A 16,353-nucleotide genomic window follows, 5' to 3' on the forward strand; every position below is an offset into this window, starting at 1 on the left:
GAAGAGTGTGTGCTGTACTATAGTGTTCCATATTCTATGTCCAGGAGCATTGGAAACACTGGTTAAACATCTGAGCCAAAAACATCAGCCGCTCTGGCAGTGTTAATGTTATTGATGTGCATTCTGCACAGTGTGTGCTGCAGGAGACATTGAACTAGTCTTGAGGTTCAGTGTTGGGAACAATATACTGTACACTCTTGGATTTAATGGCTTGGAGGCTGATCCTAATCCAGCCACAGCTGCTGGGTGAACCTCAACTTATTCAATGAAATAAATCCGGACTAAAATACGCCAGAAAGCATAGATTCAAGGTGGAGGGGGTAAATTCAGAGGTGTGTGCGGGGTGTGTTTTTTGCACAGGAGTGGTGGGTGCCTTGTATGTGCTGCATGGGCTGGTGGTAGGGGCAGATTCAATCGAGGCATTTGAGATTGGATGACAAGGTAGCATAACATTTAGTGTAATGCTGTTACAGCACCAGATACCTGGCTTTGGTTCTTCCACCTTCTGTAAGGAGCTTGTACGTTCACCCCGTGGCCGCATGGGTTTCTTCCGGGTGCTCCAGTCATCTCCCACATTCCAAAGATGTACGGCTAATTGATCGTGTGTGTAATGAGGTGCCGCAGGATCATTGGGTCAGAAGAGACTGTTGCCATGCTGTGCTCGTAGACCGGCACATGAATGTGCAGAGAATGGAGGGGTATGGACTCGTGTAGGCGGTAGGGATTAGGTCTCGGTAGCTAAATTACTTCAGCACAAGATGGCATGACCAAGGGCCTGTTCCTGTACAATACTGTTCCACATTCCATGTTTAAAAGTCAGTCTGAGTGAGAACAACTATGAAAATCTTGGAGTGCTCTATAGCCAGTTACTGATGTGCAATCACTCGAGCCGAGAATGATGTTCTCCTAAGGGGCTGTCAATTGGTGAACCTTCAGGTGGCTGTAGGGACTGATCCAGGATGTATATATTCTGCTTCAGACCTCACAGCCCTGCCCCCTTCCCCACTACCCACGTTAAGTTACCGTAGGGCTTCAACCAAGATGTCAGGGTGGATTCCCTTGATGGAGAACGGGTGCGTGGGACTTTGTTTAACATGGGCAGCCACAACGCAGTCCTTGACAGATCAGGGTCGGGATCCAGTGACATGGAATGCAAGAGGACTGGGACTCTCCTCCATCTTCACTGCCGTTGCTATGTGTCAACATCTTCCACCAGCTTCACCGTTGAGGTCTTGGTTGGATCGCTCTTTGTCTGGAACCTCCCCCCCTTGATCTTACTGTCACGGGTGTTCGTACCTGGAACTAAGCACCGGGTAGTCAGGCTCCAGACGGCATCGCTCTCGGGATCTTAGAGAAACACAAGTCTTTCCACCACAACAGGGTCCTAAAGAGAGCATTTGCCACACTGGCCTTCATAAATCAAAGCATTGAGTACAGGAGAGGGATGTTATGTTGAGGTTTTATAAGACATTGCTGAGGTCTAATTTGAATTAATGTGTGCAGTTCTAGTCACCTACCTACAGGAAAGATGTAAATAACATTGAACAAGTATAGGGAACATTTATAAGGATGTTGCTTGAACATGAGGGCCTGAATTATAGGGAAAAATTGAATAGATTAGGACTTTATTCCGTAGAGCGTAGGAGAATGATGGGAGATTTGACAGAGGTATACACAATTATGAAGGCTTAGATAAGGTAAACACAAGCAGACTTTTTTCCACTGAGGTTGGGTGAGACTAAAACTAGAGCTCATAGGTTAAGGTGAAACGTTTAAGGGGAACATGAGGGGGAACTTCTTCACTCAGAGAGTGGTGAGAGTGTGGAACGAGCTGCCAGTGCAAGTGGTGGATTTGGGTTTGATTGCAACATTTAGGAGAAGTTTGGATAAGTACATGGATTGGGGGTGGTGGTATGGAGGGCTATGGTCTAGATGCAGGTTGATGGGACTAGGCTCAGACTAGATGGGCTGTAGCACTCGATGACTCTAAGGAAGAGCTCTAAAGTCTGTCTTTCACTAATATCAGGGGATCAAGTCAGCACCTTGTCTAGCCTTTATGTGACTCCATACCTACCACTGAAAGGGTTCATTAAACACCTTGGAGATGGCCTAGCTAACCACACGATTCATGGATGGGCCGAATTCCCCCTCCATTCCAAGGAGGAAATATAAAGAAATCTATGCTGTATTTTAGTAGAAGGGTGTATGCAAAGAAAGCAGCTCTTAAACATTAAATCTCCTCCTTTCCACAGCCAGCCTGTGAAGCTCTTCCCGGTGTGACGGGCAGCTGTGGAGTGTGGAATCTGATCTCTCCAAAATATCTCCTTGCTTCTCAGGGTTACAAAAGGCAGGGGCACAGCTCTGAGGGGCATCTGCCAGAGATCCTTCCAGCACCTCAAACGGGTGTGAAAGTATGTGTACCACACCCTCCCCACCCTTGTGGGATGCTGAGGTCCAATCCTCAGAAGATCACCAATGCTTTTCTCCTGCAGTGTAACCCTTTAGGAGCAACAGAACACAACTAACCTCCAGTGAAAACCAATTCAACCCATTCTGTTGTGTTAGAGTTTCTGTTCCACATATCCTTATCCATACCCTCAAAGTAAAACTAAAAGTCAAATTTATTATCAGAGTATGTATACACTCAATGGCCACATTATTAGATACCTCTTGTACCTAATAAAGTGGCAACTGAGTCTATATTCATGATCTTCTGCTGCTGTAGCCCATCCACTGCAGGGCTCAACACATTATGTGTTCAGACTCGCTCTTCTGCACACCACTGTTGTAACACATGGTTATTTGAGTTACTATCACCTTCTTGTTACCTTGAAGGAGTCCGGCCAGTCTCCTCTGACCCCTCATTAACAAGGTGTTTTCTCCCACAGAACTGTTGTTCACTGGATGTCTGTTTTTGTCTCTGGCACCATTCTCTGTAAACTCTACAGACTCCTGTGTGTGAAAATCCCGGGAGATCAGTGGATTCTGAGATACTCAAACCAGCCTCAATAATTCCACAGTCAAAGTCACTTAGGTCACATTGCTTCCCCATTCTTATGTTTGGTCTGGACAACAACTGAATCCCTTGACCGTGTTTGCATGTCACATGATAGACTAATTAGATATTTGTATTAATGAGCAGGTGTACCTAATAAAGTGGCCACTGGAGTGTATGTCACCTTGTCATTCATTTTATTGCAGGCATTTACAGGAAAATTAAGAAATGCAATAGGTTTTACAAAAATCTATATATAAACAAAGACTAACAAACAACCAATGTGCAAAAGAAGACATAATGTGCAAATTAAAAAAAAACTGGGAAGATGAGTTGTGAAGCCTTGAAAGTGAGTGGGTTGTGGAATCAGTTCAGAGTTGAGGTAAGTGAAGTTATCCTCACTGGTTCAGGAGCCTGGTGGTTGTAGGGTAATAACTGTTCCTGAACTGGTGGCTCCTGTACCTCCTGCCAATGGTAGTAGTGAGAAGAAAGTATGGCCAGGTGAGGAGGAAGATGGGTTGGTGGGAGAGAGCTAGAAGGTGGCTAAGAGGTGAAGAAGAAGGTCATGTCCGAAATGTTGATTGTTTATTCCCCTCCATAGATGCTGCCTGACTTGCTGAGTTCCTCCAGCATTTTGTGCATGCTGTATCAATTTCTTACATTGTTACATCCAGAGGGGTTATGAAAGATTAATTCTTCACCTTGAGCTATTGCGAACTGGAATGCAATCCCTGAAAATTTGTTGGTTCAACAGAGATATTCTGAAGAGAGTTGGATAAGAAATACTTGAAGGCAGGCTACAGTGTTATGGGAGAGGGCAGAGGACTAAGATCATAAGACACAGGAGCAGAATTAGGTTATCCGGTCCACCGAGTCTGCTCTGCCATTCCATCATGGGTGATTAATTTTCCCTCTCAACCCCATTCTCCTACCTTCTCCCCGTAACCTTTGACACCTTTTCTAATCACGAACCTATCAACCTCTGCTTTAAACATAACCAATAACTTGACCCCACAACAGTCTATGGCAATAAGTTCCACAGATTCACCACCCTCTGGCTAAAGAAATTCTTCCTCATCTCTGTTCTAAAGGGATGTCCTTCTATTCTGAGGTTGTGCCCTATAGGAAACATTCTCTCAACATCCTTTCTGTCCAGTCCTTTCAACATTCGATAGGTTTTAATGAGATTCTCCCCATGGGACCAAATACGTTGATGGACAGAATGGCCTACCGCCATTCAATATCTGACGGTACCCTACAGTTGCTCTGGCGCTGATGTAGTCTGCCTGTGTGCATGGCGGACCTCACTGACATGAGGAAACGCTGCAGGTCAGGGCCAGCAGAAGACACTGGTACCGTAGCGGTTACCGCGACACTATTACAGCCCGGGCGTTGGAGTTCGGAGTTCAATTCTGATGTCATCTGTATGGAGTCTGTACGTCCTCCCTGTGGAATGCGTGGGGATTCATCAGCTGCTACAGTTTCCTTCCACAGTCAAAGGTTAGTAGATTAATTGGTCATTTTAAATTGTCCCGGGATTAGGTGAGAGTTAAATCAGGGGTTGATGGGCTGTGTGGCTCGAAGGGTCAGGAAAGCCTGTTCTGTGCTATATCTCTAAATAAATAAAGAGATAGATACCCGTGTCCCACAGATTGCAAGTAACAATGGGGGGGGGTGGGGTGTGGGGCGTGAAAGATACCAGGGAAACCTCCACTGATCTCTCTTTGGTTCTCTGTCCATTTTATTGTTTTCGGATGTGGCGATACAGAGACAGTCCAACCACTCATAGATACATTACAGTCATTAGAAATTACACCGAGGACAGCTTAGGTTTGGGTTCAATTATCTGTGATGGTAAAGGGAATAGATAGGGTAGAGTGCAGGAATCTTTCCCCCCTTACCATTGAACTTAGAACAGTACAGCACAGCACCTTTAATCTCTTCCAAGATTTATCTCACCCTTCCCTCTTACATAGCCATCAATTTTTCTTTCATTCATGTGCCTATCTAAGAGTATCTTAAGCTTCCCGGATGGTCGGCCTCTATCACCACTCTTTGTGCATGCAAGGTTATGTCTAACCAATCTTAGAGATTGTTGAGGAAGTTACCAGGAAAGCTGATGAAGGCAAGATAGTGGTTGTTGTCCACATGGACTTTAGAAAGGCATTTGACAAGGGCCCCCATGGGAGGTTGGTCAAGAAAGTTCAGTTGCTCGGCAGTCAAGAAGAGGTAGTAAATCGGATTAGACATCAGTTTTGTGGGAGGAACCAGAGAGTGGCAGCAGATGGTTGTCTCTCCAACTGGAGACCTGGGAGTAGTGGAGTGCCGCAGGAATCGGTGCTGGGTCCGTTGCTGTTTGTCATCTATACCAACAATCTGGATGATAGTATGGATAACCGAATCAGCAAATTTGCGGATAACACCAAGATTTGGGACGGAGTGGACAGTGAGGAAGACTATTATGGTTTGCAGTGGGATCTGGACCAGCTGGAAAAATGGGCTGAAAAATAGCGGATGGAATTTAATGCAGATAAGTGCGAGGTGTTGTATCTCATGAGGACAAACCAGGGTAGGTCTTACACAGGGAGTGGTAGGGCGTTGAGGAGTGCAGTGGAACAGTGGATTCTGGGAATACAGGTCTATAATTCATTGAAAGTGGCATCATAGGTAGATAGGGTCATAAAGAAAACTTTTGGCACATTGGCCTTCATAAATCAAAGTGTTGAATACAGAAGATGGGATATTATTGTGAAGTTGGAGAAGGTATTGGTGAGGCCTAATTTGGAGAATTGTGTGCAGTTTTGGTCACCTACCTACAGGAAAAATGTATATGAGGTTGAAAGAGTACAGAGAAAATTTACAAGAATGTTGCTAGGTCTGGGGGACCTGAGTTATAGGGAAAAATTGAATAGGTTAGGACTTTATTCCTTGAAACTTAGAAGATTGAAAGAAGATTTGCTAGAGGTATACAAAATTATGTGGAGTATAGATAGAGGAAATGCAAGTAAGCTTTTTCCACTGAGATTGGGTGGGACTACAACTAGAGGTCACGGGTTAAGGGTGAAAGGTGAAACATTTAATGGGACCATGAGAGGAAACATCTTCACTCAGACAGTTGTGTGACTGTGGAATGAGCTGCAGTGCTAGTGGTGCATGTGAGCTCAATTTCAACATATAAGAGAAATTTGGATAGGTACATGGATGGTAGGGATACGGAGGGGTATGGTCTGGGTGCAGGTCGGTGGGAGTAGGCTGTTTAAATGGTTTGGCATGGACTAGATATGTCAAAGGGCCTGTTTTTGTGCTGTACTTCTCCAGGACTCTATGCCACCCTGGCAATGTGTTCTATGTACCTATCATTGTATGTAAAAAATTCAGACATCCCTCCTATACCTTCCTCCAATCACCTTAAAATGATGCCCCCCTCGTATTAGTCTTTTCTGCCCTGGGAATATGTCTCTGGCTGTCTACTCTACCTATGAATCTTATCATCTTATACACCTTTGTCAAGTCACCTCTCATTCTCCATCACTCTAAAAAGAAAAGTCCTACATCACTTACCTATGCATGCTCCATACAGCATCCTAGTCTATATCCTCCACATCTTCTCTAAAGTTTCCGCATCTTTCCTATAATGAGGAGACAAAAACTGAATACGCTTAGTGTGATCTAACCAGAACTTTATAGAGCTGCAACGTTACGTCGTGGCTCTTGAACTCAATCCCCTGACTAATGAAGGCCAACACACCGTATGCCTTCAGAACAACCCTATCAATTAGTGCTGCAACTTTGAGGGGTCTATGAACATGGACTCCAAGATCCTTCTGTTCCTCCATACTGCAAAGAATCCTGTACCGTACCTTCAAGTTTGAACTTATCAGAGGTAAGTAAAACCAGAGGGAAATAGAGTTTGGGTAGGGGATAAGAGATTTCGAGGGGATTTGAAGAGGACCTTTCTCACACAGCAAGTGGTGAGTATGTGGTCAGAGAGAGTGTGGAAACAGAGGCACTGACAGCCTATGAGAAGTGTCTGGACAAGCACTGGAATTGCCTCAGTGTAGAAGACAACAGGTCATGTGTTGGAAGATGGGGATAATCTTCATAGATGGGCTGACATGGACTCTGTAACTTTCTGCAGTAATTAAACAGAAAATTCTGGAAACACTCAGCAGGTCAGGCAGCTTCTGTATGAAAAGAAACAAGAGTTAGTATTTGAGGTTGAAGCCCCTTTGAGCTGGGAAACTTGAAGTATTAACTTCATCCCCCATCTTGCAGATGCTGCCTGGTCTGTTGAGTACTTCCAGTATTTTCTGTTTTTATTTTAGACTACCAGGCTTCTGGGGATTTGTTGTTTTTTTTATTTTCACTTCACTGCCTGCTGCTTGATGCAAGGCCCAAACGTTGTAGCCCGAGAAAGACCTGAGCCGATTCTCACCAGAGCCTGGACCTGGAGGAAAGCATTGATTTTTGCCATGCAGCCCCTTGCTAAATGTTCTCCAGCCTGGGGAGAGCATAATCCTGGCACAGAGAGACACTTCACATTTCCCGCTGGCCACAAGTCCCGCTCACTGGTTAGTGAACCCCCCCCCCCTCACATTCTGAACACAAAATGGCCAACAGCTGCACAAAATGGCAGCAGGAAACAGTCAGCTCCCTGTAAAATCCACAGTGCAAAAACTCCAGGAACCGCTTTGATCCTAACACAGATTAGGAATGGTCCCCTGGTTACAAATCAGGTCTGGTCGTGTTGAAGTCAAGTTAGCAGATCAGTAATTCACAGGCTTAGACAATTTATTCAGAGAGACATAGGTTCAAGTCCCACCAGTGCACCAGGAGTATTTAAATTCATTTTGTTAAATAAATGCATAACAATGACCCTGAAACTTCCAGACTGTGACTTTTAAAATCAACTAAGATTTCTTGCGTTAAGGGATAGCAGTAAATGTCTGTAGCTGGTCTATGTAGGAATGTGTGCCCAGAATAGTGGGGCAGATGTTGGCAAGTCCAGGGTGGGACTGGAAGCTGGTGTGGATGACGCTGCCCTGTTTAAGGAATCAGTAAAGTAGCCAGATGTGTGAGATACTGTACATCTGTCTGGGAGTGGTCTGGACTGTGAGGCAGTTGGGTATAACATCAGAAACTGAAAATGGAAAGGTGGGGGGGGGTGCTGAGCTGGTAGCACAGGCCCAGAGGTGTAGAGCACCCGTCTTCCTGTATGTCTGACTCCCTCGCTCTGTCTTCCTGTCTCTGACCCACATCCCATTCAGTGTCTGACCGTCTGCTTCTGTCTCCTGATCCATATCTGTCACATCCCTGTGTCTGTTAACAACATCCCATGTGGATCCTTTTTCTGACCCATATCCCAGCATGTTTCCGTCTCTACATCCATATTTGTTAAATCCCAATGCCTGCCTGCGTCTTCACACCCCTCTTTATCTGTCTGTCTCCACATCCAGTGTCTGTCTCACCGTCTCTGTTACCTGCCTCGCCATCACTCCCTCACTCCCCGCCGCCTCTCTCTCTCCTTCCCATTGAAGCCCCTATCCGCACGCGTGCGTGTCCTTGTCTTCTCTCTCCCCCTCGCCGCCCGCCTGTTTTCTGTCCCGCCGCCGGCCCCGCGTACTCTGCGTGGTCCTGCCTCTCTCTACGTTCCCCGCACCCGCACTCCCCTAGTGCCCGCGCTCTCCCCGCCTCTCGCCGTGGTGCTGCAGGGGTTAATGGTGCTGGTGCATTGGTGAAGAGTCTGAGAGAAGGCGGATCCAGTCTGGGCGGCTCCGCCTTGGAATCCATCCGAGGCCGCGGGAGGCAGCAGAGGGAGAGTGTGCGGCCGGCGAGCGGCGGGTAGGTACGGGTTACCGGGGAAGGGAGGGACGGTGGGAGGGTGGGCTGAGCGAGGCAGACTGGTGGAGCTCTTCTTGCAAGTACAGAAAATATGATAACTTATTTTCTCGCTGTAACGAACAATAGGCGAATGTTGCAGTATAGTTTGGAAATGAGATTAGGGACCGCGGACGATTATATGTGATGGTGTGGACTGTCTATTGATTTAAAATCGCACACACCTCTCTGTCTGTAAAGCATTCGCCGCTATCACCTCCCTCCCCACCACCAAAAATAATGACTATCTCTCCTGCTTCTGTGATTCAGATTTCACTGAGGATTCCGAAGCTTCAGGGTTTATTTTTTGCCGACATAAAAGGGGGCGATGGTAATTACTTGTCACCATCACCTTCCATTAACAGGACGACTCTTTCCCCCCCTCCCCCCGCACCCCCGGGTGTTCCTCCGCTGACTGTGATTCTGGGTGAGTGGTGCACCCTCTCCTACCCCACTCCCAGAGAGGACCTGCCTGCCTCTTGGGGCATCCGGGGTGGGGGGTGGGGGGAACAATAGTGTGCAAACTCAGAGCCTCAGCGAGCGCTTCCAGAAGCCGAGGGATCACAGCAGAGTGGGCACTGCGGCAAATTCTGCGGTCTCATTGTAGCTTTTCTTTCCGATTGTCTGCTGCTGTCTGTCTGTCTCGTTTGATCTGTCGTTCTCTCTTCCCCGACACCCCCTCCCACCTCGTCTGGACTGTTTAGACCCCCTCTAGTCCCTGACTCCTCAATACTCCCCCCCCCGCAATTTCCAGTTTCCCCCTCCGATCCACAATACCCTCATCACAGTCCTATATCTCTCTTCCCTTCAATCAATACGCTCTCCCCCTCCAATCCCCAAGATGTATATTCCCCCCTCCTGTCCACACTCTTGCCCTCCACTGTCCCGGTCTCCCCTCCAATCCCTGTCCCCATCATCTCCCTGCCTCGCTCCCCAGTCTCCACCTCTGCAGTGCCCCGACACCTGATCACTAGGAAGGTTTTTTTTAACACTCTAAGCGGGAGGTGCAGAAACATCTCGATTTTTAAAACCGCTGTCTTTAATGTTGAAAGCGCTTGCATCCGAAGGGGCGGTATGTATTTGTGTCTTAACACTTTGGGCAAAGATCTTTTAAGGGAAAAAAATCCACTATTTTTCATTGGCTCAGAGTGTATACGTACTCGGTTACAATTTCTGCACAAAATTGGCAGTGGCTTGAGTTTAGCTGGAAATCGGAAGCGCAGATGTCGTTCAGTGCGGGAGTTTCTTACGCAGAGTTGTACAGAATTCCTTCGGCAAGATTCTGTGTAGCTCTGCCTCAGGATATTCCTGTCAGTTGGAAGTGTTCATTTCGCGTTAATTGCTAGAGGTTTGAACGTTACTGTCGACACGGTGCCAACAAAAATCATTCTTTACGATGGTCACTGTTAAAGTGAGGAGCTTCACAATTGTAGCGCAGTCGATAATTTCAGAAAATAAAGACAAGAGATTCTGCAGATGCTGGAAACCCAGAGCAGCACTCTTATAGAATGCTGGAAAGGACGTTACGGGATGACAGCCTTCATCAGGGCATTTCAGAACATCGCGGGTTGCTGACAGATCATCGGGTCCAGGATTTGATGGCAACATTTCTGACAGTGTAATTTAATCCGCGAGAAATCCCAGTGATAAAAACCAGTTTAGATTAATTCACACAATGTGCCTGAATGGAGGGGTGGGGGTGGGGGGAGGTGAACAGGAAATAATGCGAGACTGGAGACGGGAACCGTTACAGTACCGGGGCCTGACGGCCGCCGAATGAATAAAACCTGAAATTTAACCCATTGCGCTCTGCGGCAGATTAAGAGATTAAGTTTTAACAATCACCCAGATCTAATCCGTTCCGCAGAGATGCAATGAAACAACCTTTAATTTGTTGCCGGTAAAACTCAAAAGATTAAAGACTAAGATTTGGTGGGCAGACCGTGAATTAACTGCACGTCGTCCCGTCATTCCGCTAAAAATGCTGCGTTTGACGATTGCTCAGTAGGCGACAGATTCCCAGCCTGATGCTCCAGATTCCAGTATCTGCAGTCTCCTGTGACCTCCCATGCTCGTCTGAAGGGGAGGGGGGACAACATGAATTCCGAGGGTGGTTGGTTAGATTTCTCCTAACCCTGGGTCCAGTGAGTGAATAATAAACAGACCCCGCAAGATTCAAGCAGATACAGCGTTGCAGACTTGGCTATTCGGCCCGTCCACTCTGCTTCACCATGACTATCCCTCTCATCCCCATTCTCCGGTCATCTCCTCGTAACCTTTGACGCCAATTACTAATCAATAATCTATCAACCTCCGCGTTAAATGTACCCAATGACTTGGCCTCCACAGCCGTCTGTTGCAATGAATTCCATAGATTCACCATCTGGCTGAAGAAATTCCTATTCATCGCTGTTCTAAAGGGATGCCTTTGTCTTCTGTTCCTAGACTCTCCCACTATAGGAAACATCTATTGTCCATGTCTCCCTCTAAATTTCAATATTCGATTTTAATGAATCCCCCCCCCTTCAGAATTCCGCGGGTCAGGCTGCAGAGGTGTACAGTCGAAGTTTGGATCGAGACCCTTCATCCGCCGTGTTCCCTGATTCGCAGAGCTCCAGTTCCTACGGCTTTTTGCGTGTGTTGCTCCAGATTCCATCATCCGCAGTCTTTTGTGCATCGAGTGCCAGAATCGGATTCATTTTCGCTGACGTATGTGTAAAATTTGTTGTTTTGCGGCAGCAGGTATGTGATGTATAATGAAACGAGCACAGCAGTGATCTCTGTGGCAACCCCAGGATAGGGTGGCTGCGAGGGGCAGAACGGACTGCGGGGGCCGGTCGCTGCATTGTGATGATTGCAACCGTAGGGGGAGGTACTGGCGTCTTCCTCGTAGCTGGCAGCTTGCCCTAGCTTGCAAGCATGAGACTGCTCTTGTCCACGCAGAGGCTGCGAAGAGAGGCGACAGCGATTTGCAACGAGCTCAGGTAGTGACTGATAAATGTGTCCATTTTAATTCGGGGAATGGATAATTTTCATGCCTCAGGAACCTTGGTTCTGCTGACCGCTACGCAATACCTTCTGCGGGATAGTTTGCTGCTGCCTGTGCCACGGTTTATTCGGCTGCAGATCATTTTTATTTATCGATGACCCGGCGCCACCGGCGCAGGTGTCGGGAATGGAGCCTGCTGCAGTGGCGGGCGGCAAAACGCGGACTGGAGTGCCAGGCACTGCTGACATCCGTCTGTCCGCGGAACTCTCAAATCCGGAGCATTCACGGAGAAGGGTGATGGGTCTGATATTATTCCCATAAACACACACACACACACACACACACACACACAGGCAGCCGCGATCCAGGAACAAGTAGCAGAGACTGAGGTTTGACATTGGCGATAACCTTCGAACAGGTTGGATTCAGATTCTCCAGAAGTCTGAAACAAGGCATTGGACGTTTGTTGTCAGTAGTTTCCTTTTTCACATAGTCTCAGGCCTTTGATCTTGCTGAATCAGTTCCCTCCAACACCTCCTTCCTTCATTCTGTCTTCTCCCCCTCCCTCACCCCTTCTACCACTCTTAGCCTCCCTCCCTCCCCTTCCCCCTCCCCTTCTCCTCCCCTCCCCTCCCTCTCCTTCTCCTCCCCTCCCCTCCCTCTCCTTCTCCTCCCCTCCCCTCCCTCTCCTTCTCCTCCCCTCCCCTCCCTCTCCTTCTCCCCTCCCCTCCCTCTCCTTCTCCTCCCCTCCCCTCCCTCCCCTTCTCCTCCCCTCCCCTCCCTCCCCTCCCTGCCCTCCATCCCCTTCCCCTCCCCTCCCTCCCTCCCCTTCTCCTCCCCTCCCTCCCTCCCTCCCCTTCTCCTCCCTCAATACTTATCCTCCTCTCTCCCTTCATATTTATACACCCTCCCTCCCTCTACCTTCCCTACTTCCCTACCTCTCTCCTACCCCACTCCTTGCCTCTCCTCTTCAATACCTTGCACTTCCTTTCCCCTCCCCCCTTACAACTCTCTGCCCTTCCTTCTTGCTTCTCCCCCTCCCTCAGCTCGTCTTCCCTGACTCCCTCCCTCTTTCTCTCCTATCTTCTTCAGCTCTCACTCTTCCTCGCTTTTTCTCTCCTGTCACCCTCTCCACCCTTCTCTTACTGCCTGTTGCAGTAGTGAAGAAGTCCTACCATTAACCCCTCTGCTCCCAGGCCAGCTGAAATCTGATCAGTACCCCCATGTGGTCAGCAGAATGCCAGCATACCCGTGAAATTGCAGCTAATATTTTCCTGAAGTACTGCTCAGTCTCAGCTAAGCTCAGTTGCCGAGCCTTTGTTGTTTACAGGATGCAGTAACATGCAGGAAGCCTGTCCTAATGTTGAACTCCCAACATGGTTTATTGATCTCCTATTGACAGTACCCATGGGTTATTGATCTTCTATTGGTTGTCTCCTGCAAGGATGGTTATTGCTGGGAGTTTTCATTGTTTGAATCTTTGTGTGACACAGGATATATTCATGGAAGATAAAGCCTTTTTCTAACCTGGTTCTGTCATATCTTGGTTAGACCACACTTGGAATATTGCGTTCAGTTCTGGTCGCCTCATTATAGGAAGGATGTGGAAGCTTTAGTGAGGGTGCAGAGGAGATTTAGCAGGATGCTGGTTGGACTAGAGAGCATGTGTTATGAGGCTGGGTTGAGTAGGCTAGAGCTTTGCTCTTTGGAGTGCAGGAGGATGAGAGGTGACTTGATGGACCTGTACAAGGTGATAAGACATCGATAGAATGAATAGCCAGAGGGTGGAAATGGCTAACACAAGAGGGCGTCATTTTAATGTGTTTGGAGGAAAGTAAAAGTGGGGTGGGGGGAAATGTCTGGCCCAAGTGTTTTTTTACGCACAGAGGGAGGTGGGTGTCTGGAATGCACTTCCGGGATTTGTAGCAGAGAACAGAGAGTGGGAATAAAAGGATTTTATTCTGGCTGGCTGCCAGTTACCAGTGGAGTTCCAAAGGGGTCGGTGTTGGGACCGCTGCTTCTTATGATGTATGTCAATGATTTGGACTACAGTATTAATGGATTTGTAGCTAAATTTGCCAATGATACAAAGATAGCTGGAGGAGCGGGTAGTGTTGAGGAAACAGAGAGACTTGGATATTTTAGGTGAATGGGCAAAGAAGTGGCAAATGAAATACAATGTTGGAAAGTGTATGGTCATGCACTTTGGTGGCGGAAATAAATGGGCAGACTATTATTTAGATGGGAAGAGAATTCAAATTGCAGAGATGCAAAGGGACTTGGGAGTCCTTGTGCAGGATACCCTTAAGGTTAACCTCCAGGTTGAGTCGGTGGTGAAGAAGGCGAATGCAATGTTGGTATTCACTTCTAGAGAATATAAGAGCAGGGACGTGATGTTGAGGCTCTATAAGGCACTCGTGAGACCGCATGAGTACTGAGTGCAGTTTTGGGCTCCTTATTTTAGAAGGGATATACTGACATTGGAGAGGGTTTAGAGAAGATTCGCAAGAATGATTCCAGGAATGAAAGGGTTACCATATGAGGAATGTCTGGCAGCTCTTGTGCTGTATTCCCTGGAGTTCAAGAGAATGGCGGGGGGGGGGATCTCATAGAAACATTCCGAATGTTAAAAGGCCTGAACAGATTAGATATGGCAAAGTTATTTCCCATGGTAGGGGATTCTAGGATGAGTGGGCACGACTTCAGGATTGAAGGGCGTCTATTTAGAACTGAGATGCAGAGAAATTACTTTAGTCAGAAGTGGTAAATCTGTGGAATTTGTTGCCACAAGCGGCTGTGGAGGCCAAGTCATTGGGTGTATTTAAGGCAGAGATAGATAGGTTAGCCAAGAGTATCAAAGGGTATGGGGTGAAGGCAAGGGAGTGGGGATGACTGGAAGTATTGGATCAGCCCATGATTGAATGGCAGGGCAGACCTGATGAGCTGAATGGCCTACTTCTGCTCCTATATTTTATGGTCTTAAGATACATTAGGAGCATTCAAGAGACTCTTGGATAGGCACATGGATGATAGAAAAATAGAGGGCTGTGTAGGAGGAAGGGTTAGATTGATCTCAGAGTAGGTTAAAAGATCAGCATATTGTGGGATAAGGGGCCTGAGTTACGCTGTAACGTTGGTATGTTTTGTGTTCTCAGAGCACAGGTTTAGGAAACGAGGGGAGAAGTTAGTGGGTTACCATAGGTAGCAGTGGAAGCAGGCAGTTTGGTGAGTTGAAGGTGCTGTTAGATAATCAGATGAATGTGAAGGCAGTGAAGCGATATCACTGATACACGAGAGGAGGACATTTACTCTGAATTGGGACACAAGGTAGTGTAGCAGTTTGCATGATGCTGTTACAACAGAATCAGTGTTCAGTTCCAATGCTGTCTGTAAGAATGTTGTTCGTCCTTCCCGTGATGCGTGTGGGTTTCCTCTGGGGGCTCTGGTTTCCTCCCACAGTCCAAAGATGTACCGGTTAGTAGGTCAATGGGTTACTGTAAATTGTCCTGTGATTAGGCCAAGGTTAAATCTGTGGGTCGTGTGCTGTATCTCTAAATAAACAGATAAATAGAGAGGTAAGAAAGAAAGATAGTTAGATGGACAGCACATGGTGGGTGGAATGGGCTGTCCGGTGTTGCACTGTTCTGTGTTTGTCCCATGGCATTTTAAAGGAGCTCTAACGGGCAAGTGATTGGGGGTGGAGGTGTCTGAAATGAGTTGCGAGAGGATGTGATAGAGGCCTATACAACTGCAGTGTATTTGGACATCTGGATAGGAAAGGCAGAGAGAGAGAGAGGGTTACAGGCTGAATGTGGGCCAGTGGGATTGGCGTAGGCAGGCGTCACTGTTAACGTGGGCAAGGTGAGTGCCATACATTTCACCAATGCTGTCACTTTTGCCTTGTCCAAGTACTGTCTCTGCTCCTAGTGATGACTGAGACAGAGGAGCAGCATCAGGCCACTCGGCCCATCCGGTCTGTTCCACCATTCCATTATGGCTGATTTATTTTACCTCGTAACCCCTTTCTTCTGCCTTCTCTCTATAATCTTTGCCACCCTTACCAATCGGGAACCTATGAACCTCTGCTTTAAACACGTCAGTGACTTGGCTTCTTCAGTTGTCTGAGGTAATGAATTCCACCATGACCTGGCTAAAGAAATTCCTTCTCACCTATGTTCTAAAGGGACATCCTTGTAGTCTGAGGCTGTGGCCCCTGCTCCTAGACCCGATATTTTGAAGTGGCAGCACTGTTTCTTTTAAAGGGGTGGATCAATTCCTGCCATTGTCTGTAAGTTTATACATTCTCCCCATGACCACATGGATTTCCTCTGGGTGCTCCAATCTTGTCCCACATTCCAAAGATGTATGGCTGGAGCTGGTATGTTGTGGGCATATTATACTGTCATCCAGCACGTCCTCAGACTGTGGTCATTGATGCAAATGACATTGGACAGATACATGGACAGGAAAGCTTTAGGGGATAAAGGTCAAC

The 16,353-nt window shown here is 47.3% G+C and overlaps 1 protein-coding gene across 4 annotated transcripts in view; it reads left to right on the top strand.

Annotated features, from left to right (window-relative positions):
- The window catches only part of LOC134358588 (microtubule-associated protein 1A-like), a 181,281-nt gene that overhangs the window by 116,808 nt on the left and 48,120 nt on the right, over positions 1 to 16,353 (top strand). The window contains exon 1 of one of the 4 annotated variants that reach the window (XM_063070992.1): positions 8,786 to 8,836. The exons of 2 other annotated variants lie outside the window; for them this stretch is intronic. The gene's annotated coding sequence lies outside the window, so the exon portion shown is untranslated. Of the gene's footprint in view, positions 1 to 8,785; positions 8,837 to 9,923; positions 9,945 to 16,353 lie in introns of those variants that run through there. One more of the 4 variants, XM_063070993.1, reaches the window with a different exon arrangement.

Source organism: Mobula hypostoma, chromosome 18, assembly GCF_963921235.1.
Source record: "Mobula hypostoma chromosome 18, sMobHyp1.1, whole genome shotgun sequence".
Taxonomy (NCBI): Eukaryota; Metazoa; Chordata; class Chondrichthyes; order Myliobatiformes; family Myliobatidae; genus Mobula; species Mobula hypostoma.